The sequence below is a fragment of the Nycticebus coucang genome, unplaced genomic scaffold, assembly GCF_027406575.1.
Source record: "Nycticebus coucang isolate mNycCou1 unplaced genomic scaffold, mNycCou1.pri scaffold_67, whole genome shotgun sequence".
Classification (NCBI taxonomy): Eukaryota; Metazoa; Chordata; class Mammalia; order Primates; family Lorisidae; genus Nycticebus; species Nycticebus coucang.
The window spans coordinates 204,537-211,407 of record NW_026515582.1 but is presented as its reverse complement, the minus strand read 5'-3'; the positions used below and the strand labels follow the sequence as shown (position 1 = coordinate 211,407).

Here is a 6,871-nt window from a genome sequence, read left to right as displayed (position 1 = left end):
CAAACCAAGCCCCGGCAAAAAACTGGAAAGAAAAAAAACAAGAAAGAACGAAGGAAGGAAGGGAGGGATGGAGGGAAGGAGAAAGGATGGGACGGAACGATTTAAGGAAGGAAGGAAGGAAGGAAGGAAGGAAGGAAGGAAGGAAGGAAGGAAGGAAGGAAGGAAGGAAGGAAGGAAGGAAGGAAAATGAAAGAGTAAAAGTAGTTCAGTGCCTGTTCCTCAGAGGAGTAGGGCACCTGCCCCAAGTATCAGAGGCGGCGTGTTCAAACCCGGCCCCGGCCAAACTGCAACCAAAAAATAGTTGGGTGTTGTGGTGGGCGCCTGTAGTCCCGGCTACTTGGGAGGCTGAGGGAAGAGAATCGCTTAAGCCCAAGAGCTGGAGGTTGCTGTGAGCTAAGTGAGGCCATGGCACTCTACCTAGGGCCATAAAGTGAGACTGTCTCTACAGAAAAAAAAAAAAAGAAAAATGTTCAACATCACTAATCCTCAGGGAAATGCAAATTAAAGTTACTAGGCATTGTCTCACACGTGTCAGAAGGCTACTATGAAAAGGATGAAAGGCAACAAGTGTGTTGGCTCGCATGTGGAGAAAAGAAAACACTTGTACACTGCTTGTGAGAAGGTAGAATAGTACAACCATCATGAAAAGCAGCATGGAATTTCCTCAAAAATATTAAAAATAGGACTACCATGTGGTCCAGCAACCTGACTTCTGGGTACACCCAAATGAAATGAAATGAAATCATTACCTTATAAAGTTATCTGTATTCCCATGTTCATTGCAGCCTTGTTCACAACAGGCAAGATATGGAAACAACCAAAGTTCCATCAATGGATGAATTTATAAAGAAAATGTGATATATGTATATATATATACACACATAAATGTATAATGATATATCCAAAACACATATGGAACTGAAGGAACTCAGTAGAAAGAAAACAAATATACATTCGTGCAATAGAATACTATTCAGCCTTTAAAAATAAAGAGATCCTGTCATTTACAATTACATGTATGAATCTGGAGGACATTATGTTAAGTGAAATAAGCCAAGAAAGAAAGACAAATACTGCATGATCTCACTTATACATGGAATCCACAAAAACTTAATTTACAGAAGTAGAGAATGGAATTGTGTTACTAAAGATGGGAGATGAGAGAATCAGGGAGATCATGATCAAAGGGTATAAAATTTCAGTTCAAGAGGAATAATTTTAAGAGATCTATCATACTTCATGGTGACTATACTTGATAACAATATATCATGTGCTTGAAAATTGCTGAGAATAGATTTTAAGTGTTCTTGCCACAAAAAATGATTAAGTATGTAAGGTAATTTATATGTAATTTGTTTGATCAAGTCATGTCACAATTTATACTTATATCAAAATGTCACATGTACCATATGTGTAAAATTTTTTATTGCCATTTATAAATAACTGAAAGTGAATAACAGACATGAATAAACACATCTGGGTATATAATCAATAGAATTGAAAGCAGGAATTCAAACAGATTTTTGTACACCAGTGTTGATAGCAGCGGCATCATAATAGCCAAAGGGTGGAAGCAATCCGAGTGTCCATCACTGGATAAGTGGACAAACCAAGTGTGTTATATACAGACAATGGAATATTATTCAGCTTTAAAAAGGAAGGAAATCCTGACACATGCTACAACACGGATTGACCTTGAAGAGACTATGCTAAGTAAGATAAGCCAGTCCTGAAAGGACAAATATTGTATGGTTTCACTTATAAGTTCTTACACTATTGAATGTTTGTTTCCAGAGGCTGTAGAAAGGAGGGGACTGTTATTATTAATGGCAGAGTTTCATTGGGGGGAGATTATGAAGTTCTAGAGATAGTGTCAATGTATAACAGTGTAAATGTATTTAATGGCACAAAACTTTACTTTATTTATTTATTTTTTTGTTGTAGAGACAGAGTCTCTCACTTTACCACCTTCAGTAGAGTGCCATGATGTCACGGGACCCACAGCAACCTCTAGCTCTTGGGCTTCCGCGATTCTCCTGCCTCAGCCTCCCGAGCAGCTGGGACTACAGGCACCGCCACAACGCCCAGCTATTTTTTGGTTGCAGTTCAGCCAGGGCTGGGTTTGAACCCACAACCCTCGGTATATAGGACCGGCGCCTTACTCACTGAGCCACAGGTGCCACCCGACTTTTAAATATTTTTAAAAATTAAAAATAATAAAATGTTACCATTTCATTCTATGGTTTATTTTATCACAATAAAGAAAGAAAAATATCATTAGAAACAAATTGTTTTTCAGTGAGAGTGAGAAGACAATTCAATGGAGAAAAAATAGACTTTTTCATAAATGGCCCTGGGATAATTAGATATCCATAGGCAAAAAAATGAAATTAGGTCCCTACCTCACATCATACACAAGAGTTAACTCAGAATTGAGTAGATACCTAAATTTAAGAGCTAGAACTATAAAACTACTAGAAGAAACATAGAAGTAAATTTTCATGATCTTGGAATAGGCAATGATTTTTAGCACAGTGACAAAAGAAAATATAGATAAATTAGACCATCAAAATTTAAAACTTTCATGCTTCAAAGGATATCAAAAATGTGAAAAGACAACCCACAAATGGATAAAAAATATTTGTAAGCCAAATATCTGATAAAAGACTTGCAGCTCAATAATGAAGGCAATTCAGTTTTTTAAATGGACGAGGAGTTTGAACAGACATTGCTCCAGAGATGGTCAAAAAAGAGCACAAAGTATGTTCAAAGTCCTTACTCATGAGGAAAATACAAACCAAAACCCCAGTGATACACCACATCATACCCACTAGAATGGCTGTAATGAAAAAGATGAAAAAATAGCAAATGTTGGTGAGGATGTGGAGAAATTGCAACAGGAGTGTTGGTGAGGCCATAAAAGCAGTCTTACAGCTCCTCAAAAAGTTAAAGATATGACCCCAAAGAGTTACCATATGACCCAGCAATTTCACTCTTACTTATATATTCAAAAGAATAGAAATTAAGTTCACACAACATGGGCACGAATGCTCATAGCAGTATTATTCACAATAGCCATTGTAAATATATGTACATGTATGTATGTGTATACGTGTGTGCATGCATGTGTGTTTCAGAATTATTAACCCACATGACGGAGAGAAAATATTTACTGAGATGATTACATTGTGTGTGTATAGTTTTTTATGTCTTTAGCTTTTGGTCTTTTTTTGTTTTGAGACAAGAGTCTCACTTTGTCACTCTCTGGTGAGTGCCCTGGTGTTAGATTCTCTTGCCTCAGCCTCCCTAGTAGCTGAGACTACCCGGCTATTTGTTGTTGTTGCTGTTTAGCACGCTGGGTTCGAACCCACCAGCCCTGGTGTACGTGGCTGGCGCCCTAACCACTGAGCTCTGGATGCCGAGCCTTTTGTCTTTATATTTACAGTTTACTTTTTCTTGCAAAGTAATCTAGGTTAGTTCTTTTCGTCCCCAAGGCCTTCATCTTGATTGTGTTATTCATTTGTGATACAGTTAGCTTATTTTTTACTTTTAGGTTCCATTTCAGGTTCACACATCGCACATACACAAACACACACGCCCTGATTAGTTTTAATTATTTTCTTTAAATATCTACTCATACACATACTTCATAATAAGTATGTACTGTAGACTATAGAGAGTTGGGGTTCTCACTGTCAGAGACGTCGCAAATAAGGAAAAGGGAAGGGATAACACCTTGCAACCAGAACAGCTAAAACCCAGCTTTTGGTTTCTGAACAACATAATTGAATTGGAAACAGATCCCCTTGGAGAAATGGTTGATTCTAGGGCGGGGGCAGGGAAAGCACAAACTAAGCCTGGAACACTTTGTGCCCTGAAGTAAGGAAGTGTTAAGATGAAGATGGGGGCCTGTCAAAAGAACACAAGAGACAACTGGAAGAAGCTTCTGAGAGCTGCAGCCTGAACATTTTCAGCAACAACAGAAAAATGGTATTCTGTGCCATTAAATGGTATTCTGTACCACTTAAAAAACATCCATAAGTCTGTATTGATGCAAATAAATAACTGGACATATAATACGTGGTAGGTAAGCAAATGAGGAAGAACAGCTCTTCCCTATAGGAGAATCACAATGATAAGTGCAGATGGAAAAAGGGAAATAGAAACCAGTAGATGACACCACAGTAATAATTGTTGCAGTCAAGAAGTCTGCCACAATCAGTGGGTGCAAATTTGAGGAGAAACAAGATGTTTCCATAGTCTGACGACACTGACCCTAAGATATTTATTAATTACAAAAGGGAAAATAGCATTGCAGTGGAAAAATTCAGCTGACACACAGCCGATTGAGGTTAACACCAGCAGTAACAAGACCTATCGACCACCCACACTAGATTAGAAGTGGGGAGGTGGCTCACACCTGTAATCCCAGCACTCTGGGAGCCCGAGACGGGTGGATTGCTCCAGCTCGGTAGTTGGACACCAGCCTGAGCAAGAAGGAGACCCTGTCTTTAAAAACGGCCAGTGGGGCGGCGGGCGCCTGTAGTCCCAACTACTCAGGAGGCTGAGACAAGAGAACCGCTTGAGCCCAAGAGATTGAAGTTGCTGTGACTAGCCATTATAAATATACGTGTATACGTGTGTGTGATAAAACTGTAACGGAAAGTGAGAAGGGGATACCCTGCTGAGTCAGGTGGAAGGCGGAGATGGGGGACACCGGAGGATTTGGAGGTGGATAGCAGGTTCTGTTCCTCGGCCTGGCTAACAGTGACAAATGTGTTCCCTTTGTGACACTTCATTAAGCTGTATTTTTATTTTGTTCTGTTTTCTGTCACTCTTGTATACAGTAAGAAAGGTTTGACAAACATTGGTGAATACTTGTGTATACCTTGGGTGGAAGGAAATCTGGACAGAAAAGTGCTTACAGTGGATGGTGGGATTACTGAGTTCTTAAAATTTATTTATTTTATTTTATTTATTTATTGAGACATCTCACTCTGTTGCCCCAGGCTAGAGTGCATCTTAGCTCACAGCAACCTCAAACCCCTGGGCTCAAGGGATCCTCTTGCCTCAACCTCCCAAGTAGCTGGGACTGTAGGCACCTGCCACAGGCCCTGCTGGTTTTCCTCTTATCGGTAGAGACGAGGTCTCACTTTCTCAGGCTGGTCTGGAACTCCTGTCCACCGGCCTGGCCTCTCAAGGTGCTAGGATTACAGGTGTGAGCCACCGCGTCCGGCTGGGATTATTGATTTTAATTTTTATTACACTTGTCTATAACGTCTACATTTTCAAAAATAAATTTTTATAAAGGGGGAGCGCTCAGAGCACTTTTTTTTTTGAGACATAGTTTCACTTTGTTGCCCTGGGTAGAGTGCTGTTGTGTCACAGCTCACAGCAACCTCAAACTCCTGGGCTTAAGCGATTCTCTTGCCTCAGTCTCCCAAGTAGCTGGGACTACAGGCGCCCACCACAACGCCCAGCTAATTTTTTACTGCCCCTGTCATTGTTGTTTCGCTGGCCCGGGCTGGGTTCGAACCCACCAACCTCGGTGTATGTGGCGGGCTCTGTAACCACCGAGCTACGGACACCGAGCCCGTATTGTTTTTCTTCTAAGCTACAAAGTCACTTTCTAAGCGTGGCCACAGTCTTCTTTGCCACTTTTATCATTTGGATGGAGACAATAACACCCAGGGGACAGGCATCCTCCCAGCCCTCACTCCCCGGCACCGAGCAGGGCGCAGGTTTCACAGTCGCCTCCCCCAGTGTCTCTCTGGCCTCTCGGGGGCGGGGAGAAGCCCCTGGCTGGCCCCCCAGCTCTGCCGGGACTTGCACCCCCTGGAGACAACCGCCTGGGTCGTTCGGGCCGGCAGAGACACCACCCAGCGCTCCGCGCCCCGCTCGCTGGGCGCCCTCGGGCGGCCCAGCCCTCAATCCCCAGCCCCGTGGCGCCCGGCGACCTTCCTGGCAGGGGGCGGCGTCCCCGCAGTGCTACTGGACGCCCCGCCGAGCCCTCCGACCCGTCCCTGCACTCCTTTTTGGTTTGGCCCCAAGTTCGGGCGAAAAATAAAAAAAGATTTGCCTGAGGAAAAGGCCAGATCAAATGCCAAGTTCCCTTGGCGATCTCGTGGCGCAATGGTAGCGTGTCTGACTCCAGATCAGAAGGCTGTGTGTTCAAGTCACGTCGGGGTCAATTTCCCATTTTACTATCTTAATAGCAGAAAGCTTGCGCTGTTTGTGACCTTACCCTGAAAGACAGCCTCACATTTCTCCGCCTTTCACACCTTTAAGTCACCAAAAAAGTAAGCCCCTGAAAGACAAAGACAAGGAAAAAAAAAAAGGCAACGGAAAATAGATAAGGGCAAAACAATTCATAGAAAATGAAATATACAGTAAAATAAAGTGCTTTTTAAATTTTAGATTAATATCTAGGGTACAAATATTTAGGGTACAAATGCTTGGGTTACATTGTTTGAGTTTGTTAGGTAAAGTTCGGGTTGTAGTTGAGCCCCTCACCCAGGGGGTGTGCTGTGTACCCTTACATTGTGCGTGGTGGGTTAGGGTTAGGGTGAGGGCTACTTGTTTTCGTTTTGTTTGTTTGTTTTGAGACATAGTGTTGTTCTGTCCCCTGATAGAGTGCAGGGGCGTCATCATAGCTCACAGCAACCTCAAAGCCCTGGGCTTAAGTGATCCTCCTGTCTCAGCCTCCCAGAGTGGTTAGGGTTACATGCACACACCACCGGGCTCCACAGCATGAGTTACTTTTTAACGTGTAAGAAACAGCATTCATAATAAGAGAAATGCCAATTAAAATTTCTAGCAGAAGTAATTACAAAATAATATCCTTCATTCAGTCAATTTACAAATGTTTTCT

General features: G+C 42.2%; 1 non-coding gene across 1 annotated transcript; it reads left to right on the top strand.

The window, feature by feature from the left end:
* Window positions 1-6,118: 6,118 nt before the first annotated feature.
* On the top strand, window positions 6,119-6,190 carry TRNAW-CCA (transfer RNA tryptophan (anticodon CCA)). Its single transcript has one exon. It is a non-coding gene; the product is annotated as a tRNA-Trp (tRNA).
* The last annotated feature ends 681 nt before the right edge of the window (window positions 6,191-6,871 follow it).